Below are 27,104 nucleotides of genomic sequence, written 5' to 3' on the forward strand. Positions count from 1 at the left end.
GCTTAAGTGCTTTTGTCCCAAACAATATTGTATATCGGTGGTAACATCACTGATATAACTTTTACTGGAGGTGTTTTCCCAACGTTTATTTTCATATTTTTCAGGATTAAATGCTTTTGTATCACTTGCCTGACCTCTCCCGTTAATATGCATGTGTACAGTGAGGGGAAAAAAGTATTTGATCCCCTGCTGATTTTGTACGTTTGCCCACTGACAAAGAAATGATCAGTCTATAATTTTAATGGTAGGTTTAATTGAACAGTGAGAGACAAAATAACAAAAAAATCCAGAAAAACGCATGTCAAAAATGTTATAAATTGATTTGCATTTTAATGAGGGAAATAAGTATTTGACCCCCTCTCAATCAGAAAGATTTCTGGCTCCCAGGTGTCTTTTATACAGGTAACGAGCTGAGATTAGGAGCACACTCTTAAAGGGAGTGCTCCTAATCTCAGCTTGTTACCTGTATAAAAGACACCTGTCCACAGAAGCAATCAATCAGATTCCAAACTCTCCACGATGGCCAAGACCAAAGAGCTCTCCAAGGATGTCAGGGACAAGATTGTAGACCTACACAAGGCTGGAATGGGCTACAAGACCATTGCCAAGCAGCTTGGTGAGAAGGTGACAACACAAAAGAACTGTCAATCTCCCTCGGCCTGGGGCTCCATGCAAGATCTCACCTCGTGAAGTTGCAATGATCATGAGAACGGTGAGGAATCAGCCCAGAACTACACGAGAGGATCTTGTCAATGATCTCAAACTAGCTTTAACCATAGTCACCAAGAAAACAATTGGTAACACACTACGCCGTGAAGGACTTAAATCCTGCAGCGCCCGCAAGGTCCCCCTGCTCAATAAAGCACATATACATGCCCATCTGAAGTTTGCCAATGAACATCTGAATGATTCAGAGGACAACTGGGTGAAAGTGTTGTGGTCAGATGAGACCAAAATGGAGCTCTTTGGCATCAACTCAACTCGCCGTGTTTGGAGGAGGAATGCTGCCTATGACCCCAAGAACACCATCCCCACCGTCAAACATGGAGGTGGAAACATTATGCTTTGGGGGTGTTTTTCTGCTAAGGGGACAGGACAACTTCACCGCATCAAAGGGACGATGGACAGGGCCATGTACCGTCAAATCTTGGGTGAGAACCTCCTTCCCTCAGCCAGGGCATTGAAAATGGGTCGTGGATGGGTATTCCAGCATGACAATGACCCAACACACACGGCCAAGGCAACAAAGGAGTGGCTCAAGAAGAAGCACATTAAGGTTTTGGAGTGGCCTAGCCAGTCTCCAGACCTTAATCCCATAGAAAATCTGTGGAGGGAGCTGAAGGTTCGAGTTGCCAAACGTCAGCCTCGAAACCTTAATGATTTGGAGAAGATCTGCAAAGAGGAGTGGGACAAAATCCCTCCTGAGATGTGTGCAAACCTGGTAGCCAACTACAAGAAACGTCTGACCTCTGTGATTGCCAACAAGGGTTTTACCACCAAGTACTAAGTCATGTTTTGCAGAGGGGTCAAATACTTATTTCCCTCATTAAAATGCAAATCAATTTATAACATTTTGACATGCTTTTTTCTGGATTTTGTTGTTATTCTGTCTCTCACTGTTCAAATAAACCTACAATTAAAATTATAGACTCATCATTTATTTGTCAGTGGGCAAACGTACAAAATCAGCAGGGGATCAAATACTTTTTTCCCTCACTGTATATGTGCACAATCCTGTTTCCGCTTCTTTTCCATACTTGCCTCAACCCTTGCACTGCAACACACTTCCCCTTCACATTCAGCAAGCACCCTCCCTGTCGAGTTTCCGCTCCTCCATTAAGAGCCACTTCTTCTCCCTCGCCCATTCCTCCATCCCTAGGTATCCCAGTAATTTCCGTACCCACTAAACTCCCTCCCCATATCTATCCCTATTCACCATATCACCGTTAGCTACTCTCATTGTACCACTCATAACTAATTCAAAGCGCCTTGGATAAAGGCCCTGTATAAATTTAAGATAATATTACATTTTTTGTTGCTATAACAAAATGATGTCAAATTGCCTGTATAAATTACAGGTGAGTACGATACTGATCGCCGGGTTATGAGTTCAAATCCCAATTGGCAGTTGACCCAAGCCGATCATCCCTCCAGGGTTACTAAAGCAAAAGCTGCTTTGTCGGAGGTCAGCAATATGGTCGCCTTAATTCAGAAACTGGCCCCCTGCAGTACAAATGTGCAATTTCTAGTGCTTGCTCAGGAAGTGGCAGATCTAGGGGAGGAGGGAAGGGGGGCAACTGCCCCCCATCCTTGCCGTTGAGACCTCAGAACATAGTATTTAAATGATTTTCACCACGGAAATACTTTTAATGTTTTTATTCTTAATGTAGGGCCCTAGTGGAATTTTCAGGACCTACCCCCTGCACCACCCCCTGGAAAGTGTTTATATCTGTCAGCCAACACAGATGCGCACCACCCCATTGCTTGCATAATGACTAACTTGACTTTAATAAATGCTTTTAAATCCTTCTGAGCCATTTCTTCTCTCCAGCAAAGTCCCTTTTTGGCAAAATATTTTGACACCTAAATTGGCATTTGTATGAAAATGGTTCTGACATGCGCTTACTAATGACTTACTTTGTCAGTTTGTACCGCTTCCAATTTATGTTTCTCAGAGAGGAGAGATACTTGCCTTTTCAGCAAAACCAACTTAACCTATTTATTTGTATAACTAGCTTGTTTGCCAGTCCTAGGACGGAAGCTGTAATATTTACGAAAAAATTGAGCATAGTATAATTGTATCTTGTGTGAATTTGATGGCAGTGAATCTTGCACGAAAGTGTGTCATCAAACACTTTACTGCATTTTGCTGTAGCACTGTATTAATGGCAGTGAATCTGGCACAAAACGAAGTTTTAAAACACTTCACTGCAGTTCACTGTAGCACTGTGTTTAGCTGACCTTCAATTTGTTCAAATTCACTGCTCTGATACTTTATTCTCTTCTGCTTTCGGTCGCTGGGGTTGAAATAAATAGAAATTCGATACAATATCTGGAAAATCACCAAGAAAGGTCTATTTTAACAGAATGTAGAAGCATAAATTAGACTTACCTTTTGTCTCAAGTGCTGAAGACATAAATAAAGACACCAAATGCACTTTGTTGCTGCGTAGACTTATTTATTCGATTAACTTTCAATAAAGAAACGTCAAACTTAAAGCGAATTTGCGAAAAAAAAAGCTTTTTCCGCTCGACCTGCGTGAGTGTAAAAATTCACCCGCTCATGAATTTTAATGAGGGTGGGGTGCGGCATGTGGAGTGACGTAACACGCGTTACACACAAACAGGCATTCTTGGCTTATTATAGTAGTAATTTACATCCATGGAGAACATAATCTTTTACTGCATTTGCCAGTCTGATGGCAAGGAAGACTTTATGACCATTCAAATCGTCAGAATAAACCAAACAATTGCGCACAAAATATGCTGAAGCAACAGTTTTCAGCCCATCGCTGTGTCTCCAATTGGGCAGCACCAGGCAAGCGCCGCATTTGAGTGTCATCGTCAAAACCGATGCTGACGCCGGGGGAGTGGGGGGCGGGGGCGTATGAAACGCGCTATCAGAACGTCGCTTCGTTCTCTCCGCTCCTCCAACGAGGAGTCAGCTGGAGGAGCACTCGAGCGACACTCGGGGCTTTCGTCCCGTGCCTCTGGGCTCGTGTTCGCGACTCGCTGAACCAAATTCTCAGTGTGTGTATTGTGCTACTTGTCCAAGAAGTACGAAGACACTTTTGCAATTTCCAGACTATAATCATCACTCGTTACGGATGCTTAACATGTGGCTACTGGCACTTTGGCAGAGGACTCGATCGCAATCAAAGATCAACATTTAAAGACTGGTCAGGGGTCCCCTGTTGTATTGATAAGCAATTTAATTGCAGATTTTAGTGCCTGTCCGTGTCATTAATTACACAATCCAGCAGCTTTACTGTAAAACAGATGCAACGTGTCAATTTTGCATCATTCAATTAATGACTTTGAAAGTTTGCTGAAGGTGTTGCAACTTAGCTGATGTTTTATTAGGTAAGTAAAGCATGTGTCATCCAGTAGGGAGACACGGTGGCAGATAGCTTCCCTACCAATCATAAGGTTATGAGTTTAATTTGCAATCATAGCCCATCACCCCTCAAGGGTCAATACTATTGTAACCCCTGATGTCAACAGTTATCAGCCTATTAGAGACTGCTCCTTGCCATAGGAATATGGAATTTCCATCGCTGGCTGAGGGATGCCCAAAAACCCGTTTGACCAAAAGGAGGCACTTTCCGTTGCCTGTTAAATTGATACAGCAAATGACAGATATAATTAAATAATTTCCGGGATATTTTTCTTTTTAAATAGGGGGCATTTACAAATTTATTTCAAGTACTTCATGCTGCATTAGGCCAGTGCTCAAACACAGGTGTCATTCGGCGGACGGCTCTTTGCAATGTATTGTTTGCACATGTAAATGTGTAATTCCCAGGTGACAGGTACATTATTGCTTGCACCGTCAAGCACGCAAATGATGGACGCATTCTTACGTGAACCATCAAAGCCAGCATCCTGTTAAAAATCATTTATTGTGATAACACGACAGCAGCCGAATAAAAACCATTACACTGCCGGCCTGCTCAATCAATAAGCTCTTAAAACAGAAAGCAATTTTAAGGCAGTGCAAATGACTCTGGAGAGGATGGAGGTTGAACAGTGTGGACGTATCATAAGCACCGTTTTTTCCATTAGTGATGGTTTTTTTTCTTCACCCGATTTATATTATCTCAATAGGTGTTTCTTTTACCTTATCTGACGAGGTGGCTCGGCGGTAGAGCGAACGGCTCGCAATCAGAAGGTAGCAAATTCAAATCCTGGCTGGGCGTTGATTCTCGACCCATCATCCCTTAGGAGTCAAGAAAATAAGTGCGAACAGGATATAAGCACTGCCTTCCTGCTCATTTTCGCAGGAAATAACTTTTAATTGTGATGTGTTTTCTGATTTGGTGTGCCTTCTATGCATTTGGCATTTTATTAGCTTACTTGATTATGGCCTTGACTGGAATATCCTTTAACGTCACCTCCACCAAAAGTCAATTTTTCGGCGCGATATAATTTCCTTGACTGACAGAGTAGAACCAGCACTTGTAAATCACTTCGAATAATTTGCACGTTTGTTTAACAGCTCCTTTAGTCTTGGTAATTGGATGCATATTTTATTAATTAGTATGATTGCATATATTATATATGCAGTAATGACAGGGTTACTTTTTTTTTACAATATTGTTAATGAATGCTTATTACTCATGGGTTTTGAAGGAAGATAACACATCCCCGTATTTGTTCATTTTCAATGGTGCGACCTTGCACTACGGCGGGCTTTTGCGGTTCTTTTGTGCGGCTCTCCGATGTGTTTTTCTAGATTGTGCCACGTGTTTGGCACGACGTCCGATGTTTCACTCCGCGTGATGGGCAACCATCTTCACGAGCTTAATTCCCTGTCGAACAACACGCCGCTCAAACCGGGAAGCTCATCGAAGAGCCATCTCCTTGACTACCGAATATGCTTTTAAATACATATACAATACACCGTCGCGTGTGTGACTGGGGATTGAGGCTTTGGTGGGTATGTCATGAGGTTGGATATGTGAACATTCTATATAAAATTACAATTACACTGTACACATGTGAATATGGTAAATGGGTGAGTTACACTTTCCTGTACATTTACGCTTTTTAGTCTTGTGAATGTCAAATTTTCTCGTAAATGGCACACAGTCGCATAAAATAAATAAATATGTTGATTTCTGGGGTCGATAATGAAGCCGTCTGTTTCAAAGAGAACGTGTCCAGTATAGATCACTGGTTGCTTTGCATTACCAGACGGAATGCATGTTTAGATCAATCAGTGAAACAAATTTTGCAGAGAGTGGTTTCATGAGGTCAGCACATCAAAGAATTGACATACTGTCTATACATGTCTTGTGATGAACGTTTGGTTGTATACGAGCATATAACTACTGGTCGATAATATTCCATGCAAAAAAAACCGTTTTCTTTTTTGAAGATACATATTCTGGCGAATGTATCAGAAAATGTGGCCCAATTAATTAGACCAGAGGGCACTGTGGTTAAGGTGCTTGACTCCGACTTCGAAGGGGCATGAGTTCACGTCTCAGGCTGTGTTCACTTCAGCCCATAATCCCTCTGGGATTGATAAGATATGTACTACTTTGTGGAAAACAACTGGCCTTTCTATGGATGGATTGGCCCCTATCATAGGAATGGTGGATTTCCACCACTGGCTCATAGTTACTAAAAGATAAGCACTTGTCACATTGCACGTTTGAGAAGTGGGACACTGACTTTTTGTGTTATCAGAGATGTCACTTGGTGATGAAATGACCTTCTAAGACTCCCTCAATCAGCAGAGCATTTGTCAAGGAATTGCCACAGAATACGATGCAACAGAACACTCGATGTCTCTTCTCTTTCAGACCCTACACACTCACTTTGTGAGACTCATCTCATACACTTAGAGTGAGCGACCTGAGCTAGATTCCAAGCCATTGCTGGCATCACTTGTGAGTTATATTTCAATTGTTCTTTGCCTTACATCACCAAGTCGCACTGACTTGGTCGCACAGATCCCCATGACCAACATGGCATAGAGAGTTCTTCATCCAGCAATGGATTAACAACGGGCTGAATTGATTAATTCATACACTAAGATGAGAGAATGTTGTAAGCTGAAATCTCACCCCCCCCCCCCCCCATCTCTATGGGATTGATAACATGTGGAATAATTTGTGGGCAGTCAGCAGTGGTCATCCTGGGGAGAGAATGGCACTGGCCAAAGGAATGTGGAATTTCCATCACCTGCTCAAGGCTGTCAACAAATCAATGCTGCCCTATATTCCTTGTGTGACCATGGGAAAATAAAAAACTTTGCCTTTTGACTTTTAAATTTTATTTAACATTTAATGCACCTCATAATGAAAAATAGCTAATACGTGTTTAAGATTAAAATCTTGATGCAATTTTTAAAATGCAATATAAAAAATTTTCAAACTGAATTTGTCACAAGAAATCAGTGCATTTTGAGCAACGCAACTTCTGTTTTTGCATGAGCGATCATCATTGCCAAACAGGAACAGCTTAGTCTGCTCCCTTAAACAATTCTTCAATTAGCCTCCTCCACTGTCACGAAGATGAATGAAATAATTTTAAAATGTTTCATAAAAATTTCATTTTTTAATAATGCCCCACGGCGTTATCATTCCAACCTCCCCATCATCACCCTGGAAACCTCCCAAAAAAAAAACCTCCCCATGAATCCCAAGCAACTAAGTAACAAAAAATCAAGGAGTGAAATCGATCAAACCTATCTAGGAGCCGAGCTTTTTGTTGCCCTATCTGTTTCCATCAATATTAAAGTGTGTCAGCCACACATCCGCGGCCTCCTAACCCCGTGTTGCACGAAGCCACATTGCCACCCTCCTTCCGCGGCGGTTTGTTATTGACTCATTTGTCACTGACTGTGTGAGTTTCATTTTGCCCTGCTGGACATTTTCAAGATTCACTGGGTGACAGAGGCCTTGGCGAATAATGCTGATTTGAAGCCTTATTTTTTTGTTGTTGTTGTTGGGGTGCACGGGGGAGGGAAAAAAATACGCCTTGAGATCTCAGAGTAATTTTATGGGTTTTTATGCTGTGACGAAAGCAACGCGTGGAAAGTGGTCGTTTGTCACCGCGTTAGCGGCGCGAGTGGAAACGGATTTCGGATGAAATGTGCGTCTGCTGTATCCGAGCATTTAACAATTTAATAACGGTTCCTTAAATGTGTGCAGCCTTGGTAGGTAGGGAGAGAGTTATCATTCAATGGGGCATGTTGCCAGCACACGAGAAATTAGCTCATCATGAAATAAACTAATCTCTGCTTCATTTTTGGCTGACTGTGACCAACTGGAACTTAGCATGCACTGCAATTACCAGAAAAGTAAGCTCTATAACGTTGAGTCTAGCAAGTAATAGAGTTGAGCCAAATAGTGTAAATGTCTGATTAACCATAGAGGTTTTTTGGGTTGTCATTAAACCCGCCACCACACGACACAGCCAATGAGTAAGGTTTGGCATGTAAACAAACCATGCCATTTTGTTACAAGTTCAGCCAGCACACCAGTGTGTTGGAGAGTAAACTCACACCATTTACAATTTGATTACGACGTTTCGCTGTCATTACAACCAGTCTCATCAGGTGACGGCACACTTGTGTGCGCACCAGTGTGCTGTACTATGAACTAATTGGCGTGTTTTGTGTAAGTGATAAACATTACTAATTGGCTGTGTCGGGCGGTTGCGGGTTTAACAACATATATTTACGCGATCTAACCCAAAACACCTCTTTTATGTGGTGAACATGCAAAAACATGGTCTGATAATATTTGCATTGTCTTTGAAACTGATTGGCCTACACCAGAGACAGCCTTCTCTATGGCCTAGTCTCACCAGTGCCAGACCAGAGAACGCCAAAATACAAACATTATAAAGAATGCACGTATCAGAGCATGTATAGCTCTGGGTGAGCAGCTACATCATGGGATACCTTTTTGCCAGGATCAAAGTATGAAAAATAATAATCGGTTTTACCCTTTCTGGCAATACAACAGGTGTTAAGACCAAATATATCTATTAAATATAATAATTAATGGAATTTGTCAAACATCCCATTGTATGACCACAGAGCTCGCACAATTGTTGGCGCCAGTTTCTAGCTGCCTTCCTGCTTGTTTGTGGTTTTCCGTGCCCCTGAAGAAATCTCGCACTCTCTCTCTGACCATGTTTCTCTCTCTGAGAGGGAAAAAAACGGTGTGTGTTACAAACTCTAAATAACACTGCTTTTGTTTTTTTTTATGTGGCATACAGCCTAGCTTGGTTTCTGCAGAAGATTCAGCCACTGATCCCATGTATAGTGTTTTCGTGGCGAGCGTGCTGACCACCAAGCTAACAGGCCTCAATGGGAGAACATCTAAATATCCAAACCATTGGAACGCACGCCTTTACTTTAATTAATGACACACATTCCTAGAACTTGAAAGTTGACATGCTTACTATGTTAGCTTTAAGCACACCTCATTTTACTGCTTTTCAACCGTTGTAATTTAATAAAGGGAGCGATTTTAATTATTTATTTCCATTAACTGAAATTTACACGGTCAAATACAAACGATATTTGACGTTAATCTGAAATGACGTTAAGTGAAAGTGTCACAAATTCACTAAATATTGTGCCTGCCACACAATAGTTAATTGAAAATGCACAAATGCAATCTAAGTTTAATCCATTCAACTGTGTCCTGAATTCAATTAAAAGATTTTGCGAATTTTCGTTCATTTTCTGTGACACCGGTTATGAAAGCGCAAAAAGACAAATTGCCTCACATAATGCAGTGTGCCTTCAGGAGAGTGAAAGAAAACACTGATGTCATGATGTTCACTTCTAAAAAGTTCTGAGGCAAAAATAATAAAATAACGCCTTCAGTGAAAAAGTTAATTTCTAGCCATGGGCTGTCTTCACCCAGCTGCTTTTTCTTAAATATATTAATTCCCAGACACTACTAGTTTCACTCCCAGCCTGAAGGAATAAATGGATCAATTTTCAAATTTATCTAATTTATCTTCACCATTGATTGAGCAAACAGCAGTACTGTTTAGATAAACACATTTTATTCATCATCATCATCAACCATGGTCAATCTACCAATGAAAGGGGTGCCAGGTAAAGGTTTAACATGGGAATGATGGTACAGGGAGTGGCAACCCACCACCAACGCTGGCCGTCACCCATCACTCACATTAACATTAGCTGCCCCACCCATGCTGCTGACATTTTGGCTACGCCTATTTTAAACCTTTGTAAACAGTTTGCCTTTAGAGGCTAACCCCCTTTTTCCTGATGACGACCGCTTCTGTTGCGATCGAAACGTCGTGGTGTTTTGTTATTTTCTTTGAACCTATCTACGTGACTTTACCGAAAGACCCAAAGAATATGAATTCCTGCAGTCACGAAAGCTTTAAGTCAAGATTTGGATGGTTCTTGTTATTTATAAATATTTGTTTTTATTTAGGCCTTTGTGAGAGCTTGGGTGATTGCACCAATTTCTACTGAGGCATATGTTATAATCTGTACAGGCTGAGCAGGATGGTCTTTGATATGCATAAGCTTTTCCAGAATCTGACAAAAAATTTGTGGTTAATGGTAGACAAATCTTTCCTAAACCCTGCTTGCTCCCAAGGGGTGATTGGCCACTAAATTATAAGTAACAGTAATCTGGTTATAAGATGGAAAATTGGTAATAATATGGGATTGCTGGGCTTCTCTTTGTAATCTGATTGCATGAAGACATTACTTATTATGCTTTACTTCCCAGAAACATAGATGGGCTGAAGTTGGATATTTCTGATTTAACTGAAATGATAATTGTTCTCGGTGGTCACAATTTTAGCAAGAATGTCCGATGCTAATTCATATTCTTTGGCAATCAGCTCACAGATTCTTGCCTTTAATGTCACTGCAAAAAAATGTTTCTCTGATTACTTAATTATTCCTACGATTAAATCACTTCATGGAAAAGCTCATTGAATTCCAACAGACCCATATGGTACTTTAAATGAAGTTATAATTTCCACATATAATCCATTTGTGGGCACAGACAAGTTTAAAATGAACAGTTTTTTAGATTTGTGCTCACGTGAAAATATAGTACGGTATGTGTTCTTGTCTTTTAAATTGTCTCCTTTGTATAAACATTTCAATATTAATATGTTGCAAGTATTAATACCACAACAAAAACTAAATTTTCACATAAATGTATGATTTTTTGTTCCACAAAACAAAAGCAAAACAAAATTATTGAACCCACCGCTGGAAGGGCTGATGGGCAACGGCCGAGACTGGCGGGCGATGCATTGGCAGAGAGCATGCTGGAGAGGATGACCAACAGAGAGGCGGAGCAATGAGGTGAGCTCGCGTGTAGGAGAGGGCTCCATTGTGGTATTGCAAGACCATCAAGGATGGTGACATCATGAGAAGGCCTTCATCCAACAGTGGATTGATCATGGCTGCTGATGATGAGGATTTAACTAAGTTCAACCTGTCCGCGCATATTGACTGTCGTATATTCAACACATTTACAGTATTTAGCCAACGGGCTATTATGTGGGTGCCATGGTTGCGAGATGTTAACTGCCTCACCTGGTATACAGGAGGTCGTGGGTTCGATCCTGACGCCTGTATAATTGGAGTATGTATATTCTTCCTGTGGTCGTGCGGATTTTCCTCCGGGTCCTCCGGTTTTTCTCTCCACATTTAGAATCAACTTCATTGAGCTATTATTTGTGGTCAGGCCGCTTCTGAAAAAGAGCTACATAGCTCAGTGGGCCTTACCTGGTCAAATAAAAATAGTTTAGTTTATTATGCTCCTTCGAAATTAACGCCAACGCATCTCGCACCTCCGATTATATTATCACGCTTAACTACTTTTTGTGCGAGGGGTCAAATACTTATTTCCCTCATTAAAATGCAAATCAATTTATAACATTTTTGACATGCGTTTTTCTGGATTTTGTTGTTATTCTGTCTCTCACTGTTCAAATAAACCTATCATTAAAATTTTAGACTGATCATTTCTTTGTCAGTGGGCAAACGTACACAATCAGCAGGGGATCAAATACTTTTTTTCCCTCCCTGTAGCTAGTCACGAGACAGGGTCCCCCAATGTTTCAATATTCACACATTTTACACGTAAGTCACTGTAGGGTCCCAATTGTCAAAAATATGCCGATATTTTACATTTAACCATTGTTTGGACCATTATGGTCAAATCTGGAACTGTTCTGATAACGCCACAGGGTCATTAAGGTCCATCTGACTGCAGACACTGAGCTTCGTGCCCTACGGAATCTAGCGGGCAGCTGTGGGGATCGAGCCACTGACCCTTTGCAAACTGTCTCAGTGGTAAGTGCACTAACCACTGGGATATATGGCTGCCTATTGATTTATGTGCTTAAATCATGCTGTTTAGCTGCTGTTGGGGTGAAAGTACAATTACATTTCGCGCAGTATTCACAGACACTGAACAACACAACCTTTAAATACCACTGCTGGGTTGTTTGTATTTTATTATCTGTCTGAAAGTCACGTCAAAGTGAATTCTTACTTAAATTATTGCAGTGCGATTCTCAAACTGCATGAAGATGGCAGCTATATGTGTCGGTTATATTGGTGCCCGATGGCTAGACCATAGGAGTGTGGATTTCTACCATTGATTCAGGGCTGCCAACAGATTAACATTGCATACTCTTTGGTTCTTTCGGTAAAGTCACGTAGGTATAAAATGAAATAAATCACGACGTTTCAGGCGCAACACAAGCGTACGTCATCAGGTGGGACAACCACAGCAAGAAACAATTGCTGAAGTGGGCAAAAGGGTTGCTGTGACAAAGAGGGTATATAGGTAAGAGAGGGGGGAGGAGCCAGGGAGGAGAGATAGAGAGGGGGGTGTGGGGTAGGGCGAGCATTGCCCAGTGCTCTTATGAGCATGAAGATTCTGTCTATTTGACTCTGCTACACTGGTGCTACTTGATGAAGTGTACTTGTTAGCTGTGTATACCACCCTCTAGCATACAATGTCCAATATGTAACACAAACATTCTTACACATATAAGGATGATTCGAGTTTCATCATGAAATATTTAATGCAATATTGCGTTTAAAGCAAGTAAACATGTAATCAGAGTTTTCATGAGTAACCCTCTCAAAGCACCTGTGAATGAGTAAAACAACAGAATAAGGAACATATGGTCAGATGTACAGTATATAAATATAAGCAGATAAATGAACAACTCTGTAAAGTGATGAAGTCGACAGGTGGAGCAGATGGACTGTTTGATTTCATCATTCAACAGACACCCAGGGTCATATAATGCAGAGGGAAACGACGTAGTGTACATTTGAAGCCATTTAAGCACACGATGCAAATAAAATAACACGAAAAACAGCATAAATTTAAGCACACACAAATATAAAGATGAACATAAAATAAAATGCGCTGAGTTGAGGCTGCATTAACACGACACAAGAGTGCAGATGTCCCAGGTGTGGGCTCATGGGATCTGTTTTGCGAGTTCATGGCTGAATCTCCGGCATTATTATCCAGCCTTGCTGCAAGTTAACCCCTACTCGCTTGTCAAGCCCAAACGTTATCTTTGTTCTTTTGCTAAATACAATACACATTAAAAAAAATCACAGTCCATACATTCCTCCAAGAGTGATCCGTGTCCATACAACGTTAACAAATAAGTTGATTTTAAATGACCACTTAAGGCACCCTTAGGCACAGCTTAAAACTACACCTTGAGATATATGTGCTAGCTTATGTGACCTTGTGTGGCTATTGTCTGTGATGAATGCTTTGCTTTTTGATACATATGCTTAAGACTAATTCCCTCGATGCTGGCCTATTCAAGTCGGGTTTTTTTTCAACTCCACTGGGTCTGAGTGTCATTGCAGGTTAGATGAATGAATATTAGCCTTCGTTTTGAGCACTGGGATGTGGGTATCTCAACATCACATCCACACAGAGCAGGGTTAAAGCGGCCGCCGTGTCTCCGGGGTCCCTATTACTGGGCCTGAAAACTCCCCACTGCCATTCCGCACACAAAACTGACCACATGAAAGCAACTGGCTAAAGAAATAGCGTGAGAAAAGCTGACGGGGCTAAGGCATTGGATTGCTACTCTTCAAATTACTCTGGGGAATCACAAAAGTACACAGCACTTTGCCGTGTGTATGGGTGGTGCGAGGGATTTTGGAAAGGGAACACTTTGGCATGCACAATTGGCACTCGTGAGAACACACAAACTGTGTCTCAGTCACACCACTATATATTCTTTTAATGACAAAAAAACTTGTGGTGGATTTATGTGTGTAGCAATTGTGAAATCTAAGGTGGTCTAATAACAATGATGGTTTAAGAAATGTGAAAATGTATTATATGTCATGGGTTGCTAGGTGGCTTGTGGGGCTTGGCTAATGGCTGTTGGAGCATCAAGCCAGCATGGCTGACATGGGTTTAGTTCGTGGGTGGCCTCCCAAAACTAAAGAAGTTACTTTGTGTCATGAATTGATTGTCTGTGTTCAGTTTATTATTTTATTTTTACACACTTATGCAGATACCCCAAAGCCTAACCCATTCCCATTCCAAGACGTCTGCAAGTTGCAGGGCGGGTCCTGTTCACCGCCGAATCTCGGAACGCGCAAGTGGTTAGCTTTCATTTTATTTACAGAGTCGTAGCGCCGTTGTTTTCAAAACATTGCACTCACGGCAGAGAACTATAGTGACACGGACTCTGTGACAGCTGGCGCCAAACTGTGCCACACACCCTCCTGTGTGGCCTTGTGGGAGCCTCGGTACGTCTTCCAACCTGAATACGCACCAGTCAAGTTATTTCATTTAATTTTCTTCTGACGTACATGTACATATACGTCATCGGAATGAAATAGGAAGAAGAAGAAAAAAACGAATGATGAACATGTATGTCATCGGAATGAGAAAGGGTAAGAAGCCAGCTCTCACCATAAGAATTATAATTTCCGCTACTGGTTCTGGTTTATCAATAGAGGGAGACAATTTGAGTATTCAAACATTTGTAATGTATGGCTGCTATCATCGATTTTATTTCGGATTCACTGCCCCTTGTCAGTCGACTTTTGGATGAGAACCAACGCATGCCGTGCAGCATTGGGGCTTGTTTGACCATACTTTGTCATGCTGATCAGTGTGGGTTGGTAAGGATAGTTAACATTATTACACATTCAATTTACATACAAAACGCACAACTACAAGAATATTCCACTGACGTTTTCCAAATGTGTAAAATTATATCTAAATAAATAAAATACGCTAGGGTAGAGACTCCCCTTACCAGCAAATTGTTCATGGTCAAGAGGAGTTCATGGGCAAATTAATTCAATAATTGATTGTTTATCCATTATTTTTTGCCGACAATGGAACATATTCATGGATAGCCCCACATATGATTATGAATGGTGATTTCCCACATCAGTGGAAATAGAGAGAGGAGCACTGCTGTATATTTGTTTTTTGTTCTTTCATTTTAGGGGACCATATTAATGCTCACACTTGCTTAGCGTTGCGGAAAGAAGACCAAAACGCGTTTGAAACTTGCTCATGACAAAAATTAATTTCATGGCCAAAACGCGATCTGATTTGTGAGGCGGCAGCGCATTTCCACCCTCCCTTGAACCGTTCATTAAATGTGAGCTGCGGCGCACGTTTTAATTGTCAAACATGTGACTTCCTGCTATTTAACTTTTTTCTTCATATCTATTGCATTTTTAGCACGGATCATTGACGTATTTAAATAAGTAAAACATGAAATGGACTTCAAAAAGAAAAGCCTAATAGAGTTAGATGTGACACATTTTGGTCATTATTTGAAATTACAAACAAAAATACATCACGATATCACAAGTAATCACACACCATCTCAATACCAAGCAAAAAAAACCCAGTTAATTGTAATTATAGGGAAAACAGCAGCAGGTTGTCATTAAAGATAATGAAATATAAATGTACTATTCCCCCGTACATTTTGAGCTGTAATACATTTAATTTTAAGTGGTGAGCAGTTTTACATTCAATTAGATTCATGGGACTTTCTATGAATTCATTTCTGCATTAACCACAATACCTGCCGTCAAAATGCAAACAAAAACATACTATGATAATATATGCATTGTCCTTGTAAAAAGGTTTCAGTTTTGTTGCCAGAAAAAAGGGGGAAAACCCTATTATTATATTTTGGTACTGGCAAAGGAGGTCTAATGATGTAAATGCTCACCCCGAGCCCTCATTACTTTGATAGTGCATTGTCTTTGAGCTGTACGCCTTTTGGCGTCATCTGGTCGAGCACCAATTGGGTCGAGGCTCAAAAGAAAGCCATCCCTTGGTGTGGACCAATCAGTTTCAAGGACAATGCATATATTATCATAGTATGTTTTTTGTTTGCATTTTGACTGCAGGTATTGTGGTTAATGCAGACATGAATCCTTGTAAAAAGGTTTCAGTTTTGTTGCCAGAAAAAGGGGAAAAACCCTATTATAATAGCGACAGTGTGATTGAGATACTGGCCGCTGACAAGGGAATGTGGAGTGTATATTGATGACTTTAAGGCCATCAATAAAGAAGAGCTCAGACACTGTTTTTGAGTTTGGAGACCCAAAACATGTCCCCATACCTCCACAAGCTTGGGACAGAGCTGATGTCTGTTGACAGTCCTGAGCCAGTGGTGAAACTTGCACATTCCTGTAGCAGGGACCAGTATAATGGTGTCAAACATTGGCCGAGCCAACCCTTGATGCGGATTTTAACTTGCGTACCTCATGATTGTGAGCCGAGCTCTACAACTAGCAAGCCGAAGCTGGGGTGCATCAGCACTGGTGCTGCTACGGACATCAACGATGGCCCTTCTGCACCTGAGCACAGTGCACCAGTATTGCCCAGAAGTAAACACCACTCGACATGTTGATGTCCAACTGGACACTGCAATTTGGTGTATCATTTGGAACTCTCAAGTCGGCCCCAACACTCTGGTTGCCCGTGCTGTCATGAATCTTCCCTAATCATCCACCACAATACTGCAAACCCTCCGGGAAGTCCTGCGAATTGAGGAAAACAGTCGCCTTCCCATTCATCGGGACTTCAATCATGCCCCCCGTTATTGAAGTTAACTCAAGCCCGTTTGGACCCACGCGCTTAACCTCAAGCAATCCGAATTCAACCCCGATGAAGCTTGGAAAGCTGAATGGAGTTCAAATGAACTCACAAGCAAACACCTTGTGAAAGACCCAACACGTAAAATCCCTGGTTTTGATCTTCCACGATGCTCATGGTCTACCCTGAACCGCAGCCGCACAAACCATGGCAGATACGGATACCTGATGCACAAATGGAAAATTAAAAACCCTCCAGTGTGTGACTGTGGTCTTCCAGTACAGACCGCACAACGTATAACGACGCAGTGCCTGATCCACAAATACGAAGGAGACATCACAGCGATGCGTCACTCCGCTGCTCCTGACGCGGTTGTCTGCCTTGGCCACCTCAATGTGACATTGTAGTTGATGCTCTGCATCTACATCAGCCGTATGAGATAAGAAGAAGACTCCAGTACTACCTGGCAGGATATACACAAATTATAGACGTCAATAAATAACTGGATGAATAAATAAAAATGCATTGGCCACTTTCACATGATTTTCTCAGTTACATAAGGAGACGTCCATTTCATATTTGTTTTGAACATTAAGTGAATTGACTCCTGAGATTATTATTTGAAAAGCAGTTGTCTTTGTTCAAGTATACATATGTAAGGGTTAGGCCTGGCGGCCAACCCTGTGTCTATGTGTAGGGTAGCCTGCCAGCAGTCTTCACGACTTCACAGGCAGGCCAAGTTTAAAAGTAGCAAAGCCACTGAGAACCTGCTTGGTTGGTGCCACCACACACCAATCTAATTGGAAGGTATCGGAGCATTCAAATCAGACTGGTGCAAAAGCAAGAGGCGGAAATATTAATATCATTAAAAGGTATGGTTGATAACCGTTGGAAAAGGAGAAAGGGGATTGAAAGAAAGATGAGAACCTGCTAGAAAGGGGGGTACAGGATATATAAAGGGCCCGAGAGAGAGCTCGGTGCATGCTGGAGTGAAGCATCTTAAGTATGGTCTATATGTATTTGCACATTGTGTGCGAATACACCATAAAGTTGAGTTATACTTGCCTCATCCAAAGTCCTTTTCACATATACCCTATAACTGCGTTAAAATTACTTTAATCTAAATGTCCTGTAAAGTGACACACATGCTGTTAATTCAAAGTAGACAAAGAAGAACAATTGAACAAATAATTAGTCAGGCCAATCCTTCTTGTGTTTCCAAATAGTTATAGATCAGTGGGATGGTTTTCCAACACATCGCCATGGTGGTGAAATCCATGAGATCATTAAAAAAAATCACTTTGTGTAGCCTAAGTAAGTAGGGTGTGTTTGAGCGAAACGTAGAATATTTACGAATGAAGAAAAGTGCACATTTTTGTCTTTAGTGTTTGAAAGTGCCGTAAGGAAGTGGCTGCGGGTACATAACGAAAGCAGATGAGCGGCACTTCCTAGATGCTGTGCCTGTCCTCCAGCATCTAATGCCTGCATTTGTAAACACAAAAGCTTTGCGTGTCTAATCTTAAAATAGCTAAATAAATAAGCAAAAAAATATATCTTCAAAATTCTGTCACGCACCAAAAAACGTTTTTTTTTTACTTCCCGTCAACCAAAATTTCATGAGTAATCTCAAAACGCAAAAAAAGTAATATTTATACATGTACTTGAAATACCACAATAAAGGCTGTTGATGTGAGTATACTATATGCCAAATTTTTCTGGGGAGTCAACATTGGTCGCCCTATGATGAAGGCAATGGATAGAAGTGTGAAATGTCCACCCGTTGCTTAGGGCTACACATGGACATGAGCAGAACCCAATGCTTAGTTGCGCCGAAGAGACACTTTGGGGCCCGATTCATTTTATATTTTGTCCGCACACTTGTGCGTAATTTCCTGCACAATGTGAATATTGTGCAAACCTGATTCCCCCTAATTCATGTTACTGCCGCTGGCCCAATTCCACCACTCGCTTAAAACAAGAGTTCAACAAAGACAATGATCACTACCCCATGCTCGTTTGAGCAGGGGGTGGAGGGGGACAATCTATAATAATAAAAAAAACACCTACAATGTAGCCAATGGTTCAGGGGTTAGAACTCTATTTATTAGACTGCCTGTGCAGATTATAAAATATAAGATTCTGTCCAGAATATAGTTAACAGCAATCAAGGGACCTCCTTTGCAGTCCAGAAAGGCCTTGGGCTCATGCCGGTTCATTTATTTCCACATGTTAGTGTTCCTCTGCTGCCACTCGTTATTGCAGCTAATACAGGTGTGGATTTATTTGGCCAGTGATATTTCAATTGTTTTATATGATTTATACTTTCAGACACATTCCGAGTGCTTATTCTGTAAATAGTTTCCTGACAGCAGCTGTGGGCTTAAACGTAGTTATAAAATGGTAGTTAACGTATGGCCATGTGCCCAATTCCCATTGGCACTAAGGCACAAATTGTCGGAATAACATGGTTAGCAATAGCTTTAAAAGCATATTTTACTAAAGAAAATTGAAAGCAAACCCAACTTAGACATCATCTACAATATTCAGAATGGAATTCCCATGTTCTGCGAATGCATGTATGTATAATTTAGTATAAATATTAACATAGAAAAATAGCAGAGGAAGTTTTTTTTATTGTTATCATTGTTTTGTACAACTGTCATTATTTACATCCTGCATGGATTAAAAATAATGTATTGCAACATTCTACAGATATCTTTAAACTATTCACAAAAAAGATTTATCTATTCACGGGCATGGAGTGGTGGCAGAGCAGTTAGCACATTGCACTCTCAGCCTAGTGACCAAAATGTGATTCACAGTCACGGCTAACATTAGTATCGAGTAATATCTGAACCAGTTCTGGGAATCTGTACATATGAATTAAATTAGTTTAACCTTCTAGATTTGAAGCTTTCGTGACTGCAAGGATCCATACTCTTTGGTTCTATTCGGTAAAGTGACGTAGGTAAAAAATTAAATAACAAAAATCACGACGTTTCGGCCACAACACAAGTGGCCTTCATCGGGTGAAGGGACCGGACTGTCCAGAGGACAGCATTGGAGTGAAGACAGCCAAGTGGGGATCATAACAGAAAATCAAACTCACAGATGTGTGGCTATTTCCTCACTTTAAAAACTTTCATTATTTGTGACCAACACTCTGTAGCTTAAACTTGGTTCGAAGTTTTCGTGACTGCAGGAATTAATCTTTGGTTCTTTCGGTAAAGTCACGTATAAATAAGAAATAATAAAATAACATAATAGCGTACGACCGTCTGTGTTGCTTTATATGGTTTCCAAATTCTGCTAAACCCTGTCTGTTTGGTATGCTTCTCTGTACCCCCTGTTGTGTCTGTGTTAGTTCCCCCTATTTGGGTGTCTGTGTATACATCTGGGGTTATGTGTTTCCCCTCTCTCGTAAATTTAGCTCTTCTGTACCTGATGATGGCTGCTTGTGTTGCAACCTAAACGTCATACGCTATTATGTTATTTGATTATTTCTTATTTATACGTGACTTTACCGAAAGAACCAAAGATTAACTCTGTAGCTTTCCCACGATGGCTTTCTTCAACTCATTATCGTCAGCCATGGTCAATCCATTACTGAGTAAAGGCCCCTCCCCAAGCCGCATGTCCCAAGATTCTGCACTGTAATAATCCACCCAGCACCAGCAGATAAATTAATTCCATCACCCCATCTCCTCGGTGGGCATCTTCTCAGACGCCGTTCCTTGCCTTCAAGCAATGCTTGTGTCAACGAGCCGCTGAAGTCGCTTTTCAATTTATTAATGTCTCACTTATTTTGTTGTCCAACTCAAGTCGAAACATTTCATTGCTCAAATGATCGCAAGAAGGTGCTCACCCCCTCCCTCCGTTGGTCGTCCTGGACCAGTGGTGGAATTTCCACCTTCAGATTGTGAGTGCCAATCTCCTCAAAGGACAACCGCTCACTTATCAACATCAGTTCGCTAGGTATTTAAATATCACATCACGATGATGTGATCGTAAGCCTCTCACAAGGGAAAAGGAAACACTTTGCGTCTGCACAATCTGCACTTTGATAATTTTGCAAAACATTTTTTGACAGGTCTTAGTAAGGCCCTTAGGGATCTTAATTTACAATTATGGTGCACATTAGTGTCTGTTGAAGAAAGAGCTTAACGCATAATGAACTTTGTCAGGTTGTTTGCGTGGGAACCAGGTTACATCACTCGTGGTGTTTGACGTTCTGTCTCTCGCTCCGTCATTGCCAACGTTGACAACTTGCCTAATTTCCAGTTACCCCAGGTGGTTCGTTTGGGAAAATTCAGCAAAGCTCTGCGCTCTATAAATTTTAGCAGGCAGATCACAGTCTGCTCATAGAAATCTGTTCACGCGTCAATAAAAACTGTTCAGACTATACGTAGCACATGTTTCTACCCGATGTCTGATCGTGGACAACTGCTCATACATTAATTCAAAATGCAAAACTGGTCGCGTCAATTCAAAGTGGTCGATATGTCAGCTCCAAATGGCATTGCTTTCAAGGCAACAACGCGTGAAGGGTGAACTTCACCTACAAGGGAGTCAATCTTTGCGCTGTGAAAAAGAGCCATTGTTGCTTTCTGTGTATGTTTCCTTTATGGATCATACATGGAACTGGAAACCCTTCCTGCAGTTGACCACTCTGCTGCTAAAGCACCAACTCAGCCTCGTGGCATTAGTCCAAACAGTATAAATTGAATATACGTGTTTAGACACATAGGAAACAAAAAAATGAAAGGAGTGACGTCTCAATGGATTTTCAATGACTGACACAACTCCCGGATGCAGCGAAACATGCATCTGGACACATAACCAACATCATTTTTCTTGCAGCTTAAGGAAAATGCGATGAGTAAGATGCATCCATTGCCCGTCACAGTGCATGCGTTCCGTCTTCCAGTGGCACGACCTCATTACAAACAATTTATTTTTGAAAGGACGTGTAATGCCAGAACCGCGGGTGTGAGGCGCATCTACATCAACAAAAGGGCGTTCCACAGCAAAGTGTTCCGTTAACCCGTGTGCCCACCCTGTGTCTGTCAGCTTTCGGCCGAGAAGCCTCTGCAGGCTCGCCGGTAGACAAGCGGTCAAATTTGTACGCGCGAATGAGTTGAGTCAACTATTCAGGTGTGATGTCCCATCTGTCATTGTTGACAACCCATTCGTTATGTTTCTTTTTTCGTTGCACTTGAGAAATTCATGCACTCTTGGCCCATTTCAGCCTCTGCTCCATTGATCTATTGCCGTTCACAACCACGAACATTTACATCATGAAATCGTGCTGCTGGTATCAAGGTACGAGCCCAAGAAATGTATTTTTTTTTACAAACAATCGATAATTTTGCATCTCATAGAGTCCCGAAATGTTTACTAATGTGACGCCACCTAAATAGTTCAGTGTCACCTCAAAATGAATTTTGCATCATCAGTGCCATGAGACAATTATCCTTTATGCTGTGTAAATAACATTTTGCTACTAAGCTTATGGTTATCACCAGCCATGGTCAATCCACTGCTGGATGAAAGCCTTCCCAAGCTGCTGTCACCTCTCACGGCCCTGTTGTGTGATAGTCCACCTTGCCACCTATATTTGATAATTTCACTTTAAAGTAATGATGTTGCGTTCAAACCAACAATTGCGTATTTTTTGAGAATACATCACTCGGGATTGAACACATATGATGAAGTGCGTTATGTTCGTAATGATCTCCTGTAAATCATTGTCCTTTTTTCGATGCGTTTTGATTAGCCATAGTTGCTCACATTAATGGTCACTCTTGCACAGCACAGGACGATGCAGATGAATACTGGCGCAGGTCTGGTCAGCCTCACAACCTCCGTGCGTGGACTATGAAATAGAAGTGAGATTGCAAAAAAATATGCATCTATAAATTATTCGTGAGCAAGTGGTGTGGAACAAGATAATGCACACGCACATGCCCTGCTGGAATGTGCCACACTTGCTGATATTCCCCGAAGTTACTATTCCCCACCTATGCTGTTTAATGTATAACACCAAGCTTCATTTCACCATGCCCTCCTGCTCCACACTGGTTCAGAAGAGTACACATTCTTTGCAATTAATTAAACATTCTGGGAGGGTTTATGGCCAAGAAAGTTTTCTCCATTATTCATGCAACTTTTAAGATTTGTAGAAGTGTATGTCAGATTTATATGCTGCTCTCTATGGAATGAAATACATACTGTTACCATTACATACGAGTAATGCATTTCAATACTTGTACTTTGTAAGCAGATTATTTAAATTCAGATATAAATAATTTCATGTAATCACTACATATGCACCATGTAATCGGATTAACATTACTTATTATGCACTGCAAATTTCAACAAATATCATCTAATTGCAAACATCTTTTGGAATTGTCGTGTAATGTTTTGTCGTTGGCGCTCAAAGTTCCTCACGGCCTGAAATGTCATTGATTCATAATACTAAAAATACATTTTTTTTAAAGACAATAACTCAGGATATCCAGATTGCTGTTTTGTGTATAAACAATCTCAGAAGAAATGGCTTTGTAACACATCCCACCAATGTTTTAGACTAAACTTTCTTAAGCGTTAAAGGCCAATAATAATAATATTGCCACAGAAATGTGGAATATCCACTCATGCTGAAAGGCTACCAATAGAGATCAGATCTCTCCCAGCCAGACTTGTTTGACTGGGAAGACACTTTGGACCCAATTCCTGCAGCTATTTTGGTCATGATTTTGCCACTTTTGGGCAGAATGGCGGTCATTTTCACAAAAATAGGACTTATTCCGCATTTTGCAATTTATATGATGCACCCATTATGCCACTACTCTTGCCACAATTGCAGAACAGCTCTATGTGGGGAGAGTTAGTGTGACGCAGAATCACATTAGTAACATCATAATTGCAACCACTTTATTGCTGTCATAACCATTTGTATCATGATCATCTTGAACATCATCCACATGATCGTCATCATCAGGATTGTTTTTGCGTATCGCTGACATAGTCCGGTGACAGCGCATTCACCGCTTGTTGCAGAGCTTCACGGTTCAAACTCGGCGGATATCCTGGTTATTACGTTCGATGGCTGACCATCGAACAAAGATCGTTACCGCATCGCGTGCTTTCAGATGCGCTTTTGCGGCCGTCTGGAACGCTCTTCCTATATTAGGAAGCCACTGGAGCTGTGCACTTTTAAATCTAGATTGAAAACGCATTTCTTTAGAACGGCTTTTTGCGTTTTAGTTTGTTATCCTTCCCCACGTCTCCAGTTAGCATGGTTTGCTATGTATGGTGCAAAAGTAGTTAAACATCCATTACTGCGACTGTAAAAAAAAACATAAAAACACTACGTGTGGTCTGCATCACAGTGGACGTTAAAGTTCCCCGACGTCTTTCGAAACGAGTTGGCCTTTTTATGCCGGCATCAAGGTCCAACTTCGCCAAACATTAACCGCAAACTGTTCAATTGGGATTACACAAACTATTAAACTAAATCACGTTTTTTTTATTTTTTACCAGGTAAGGCCTACCGAGCTACATAGCTCTTTTTCAGAAGCGACCTGGCCACAAATGATAGCTCAACAAAGTGGCATGTCACGTGGAAATTTATAGCAGCCAAATATCCTAAACGCATGTTTATATGTATATATGTTGAACTTCTTTCACACTGTACGTAGCTAACCATGCCAATCGGAGGTGCGGGGGAAGGAAAATTAACCAAGCACAAAAAGCAGTTCTGAAGAAATGAGTTTTCAAACTAAATGTGGAGGGAAAAACCAGAGGACCCAAAGAAGAATCCACGTGACCATGGAGAGAGTGCGTGCATTCCAAATATACAGGTGTACTCTTGTACTCACACGGACACTCTTAACTTTCCACCTGTGTCACTTTATTTACCTTGCATCCAGTGTGGGTGCTCCTCACTCTGCACTAAACACACTCACTGACCCCTTGTTCCGAACTTTCCGACTTCCCCTTACTGACCTCCGCGCGCCCCGTGCGCGGTAACCACCCCCATCTTCCCCACTTATACTCTGCTATCCTCTCACTATCCTAAATCTCCTCGCCTGTCCTGCTTCCCTCACACCTCCGCCCCCGTCCCTGCCCCTGCGCCAGCATCAGCCAGCACTGCTGGGGAGGACGAAGTGAGGAGGGCGAGGTCCCAGGCGTCTTCTCCCCGACTCTTGTCTTCTTCATCCCTGGATCACCTACCCCGTGCTGCTCCGCACACTCCCTTATATATACCTCTTCATTTGAAGTCCTCACTTACCCCCCATTAAGCTACCGCCTCCGGCACGCCCCATTCCCCCCACTTATCGCCTCCATCTCCTGCCTCTCCGGCGCCTGCCCTGTGCCCCAACGCTCACACCTGCTCGCCCCCAAATGCACCCACTCAATCTATGCTTCCGCCTAATTGCTGCCACGCCACACCAGTGTCACCTCACATCACAACCCTCACTAACCCTGCACGTTATGCCACTACACAGGCATCAGGATCGGGATCGATTCCTCCCCCCCCCCCCCCATGACTTCCTGCACACCAAGCGAGGGAGATAACATCTTGCCACTATCAGTTTAACACGTAGGCTTTCGCGACCAATATTATTCATAATAAAGGTTTTTGGGTTAGATCTTGTCACTATGCCGCCCATAGCCCTCAAAGCACTCATCGCCCCCTATGGACAAACTAATGCCCATTGCAGGCCAGGTGATTATTCACCTTGTGCTCGGGGATAACTGTGACCGGGGGTGCCCTTTCAAATGCTTGAAATTAGATGTGTTGTAAAATACTCTGAGATGCGCTGGCGTCCAGGGTGCTATATATATAAAATCAACCAGTATCATTATAAGCCATCATTGGCTTAGAGCTACAATTCTGTGCCGGTTATTGGAAGGATATTGAGTGAGCTGGCAAGGTGTGAAGCAGCTCCCAGATGCACATTTTAGCGTGAATTTTCACGTGTTTGTTTTGTGTTCGTGTGTGAGAGGGAGGCTCGTGAAGGACGCTACTGACCAGTTAGAGGTAGTCGCCCTCCAAAAACAACAACGGAGGGCAGAGGAGCAACGCTCACAACAACGAGCGGGCACAGCTGGTACATCTGCGAGTCATCTCATTCAGTCAACCCATGGCACCTGGGTCTGTCCCGTAACCTCCTGTCAGCGAGCCTTCGACACTTCATGTTGCCTCAAAGTGCACCTGGCCTGGCACAGGTGCCGTGGTGACGTGACCGCCACTTAGTGTCGAATGGTGGCTGTTGTTGTTGTTGAGATGGACACAGGCCTGATTGGTCGGCTCAGTGTGTCGGCTGGGCGAGCGTGCTAAATTTATCACACACAGCCCCAATTCCCGTCGACGCTGCTGCTGCTGATTGGCTGCGAGGTTCCTTTCAGAGTGAGGTTCCAGCCATGCCGTACGACTAATTAGATAAAAAAACGTTTACATGAATTTGACGCCACCGCTTTTTCGGGATTTCCGGCTATTTCCGTAATTCCGCAAAAGCGTGAAAGATACATTCTTGTGTGAATCGGGCCCTTTAACTTGACACGTTGATCATGCGACAGGCATTTAAGATGCATCAATGAGATTGTGTTAAATGATGTTCCGGATGAATATATCTGCAGATCCTGGCCTTGATGGGACATTCAATGATGGAAGCATTGCACAGCGATTGTCTGAGAACTGTCATTGTTATTGGACCCATCTGCAGACCTCGCTCGTTATTGGAAGGATATTGAGTGAGCCGGTGTGATAGATTGATTGCTCATATGGTGTGTACGTGTAATGGAGTTTATTTTGGCTTCACATATAAAAATGAAAGCATTATCTTGATTGATTAGATCAATCAAGCTTCCTTTTAGTATGGTTGGACAGGCACTTATATGCATTTTGGCCAATTTCAAGCATCAATAACTCTGCAACAACATAATAGATAATTATGAATCTTTAAATTCGTCATAATATTGCCCCCAATATATTGAGATGTGATGATTAATTGATTCAATTTATTCCTGATTCATGTTTTTTTTACCAAAGCAGATTCCAAGAGATGCGTGCCACGCTCGATTCTACAGTGGATGCTGCCGTACTGTAATGGTCAGCACACTGGACTTGCAATCCAGAGGTTGCCTACCGCAGAGGTTGATAACAAAAGGTGCATGTTTCTTAAAACCTCCCGCATTTGTCCACCCAGGAGTATAATAAATGCGTTCACCACAGTCGTGTTTGGTGAGGTAATTTGGTTGTAC

General features: G+C 41.8%; 1 long non-coding RNA gene across 3 annotated transcripts in view; it reads left to right on the forward strand.

Annotated features, from left to right (window-relative positions):
* The window catches only part of LOC142929617 (uncharacterized), a 59,046-nt gene that overhangs the window by 22,277 nt on the left and 9,665 nt on the right, over positions 1 to 27,104 (forward strand). Inside the window, exon 1 of one of the 3 annotated variants that reach the window (XR_012945806.1) lies at positions 282 to 11,053. The exons of 1 other annotated variant lie outside the window; for it this stretch is intronic. This is a non-coding gene — a long non-coding RNA (uncharacterized LOC142929617). Of the gene's footprint in view, positions 1 to 281; positions 11,054 to 16,019; positions 27,011 to 27,104 lie in introns of those variants that run through there. One more of the 3 variants, XR_012945804.1, reaches the window with a different exon arrangement.

Source organism: Petromyzon marinus, chromosome 32 (assembly GCF_048934315.1).
Source record: "Petromyzon marinus isolate PM22_M1 ecotype Great Lakes invasive population chromosome 32, UKy_Petmar_22M1.pri1.0, whole genome shotgun sequence".
NCBI lineage: Eukaryota > Metazoa > Chordata > Hyperoartia > Petromyzontiformes > Petromyzontidae > Petromyzon > Petromyzon marinus.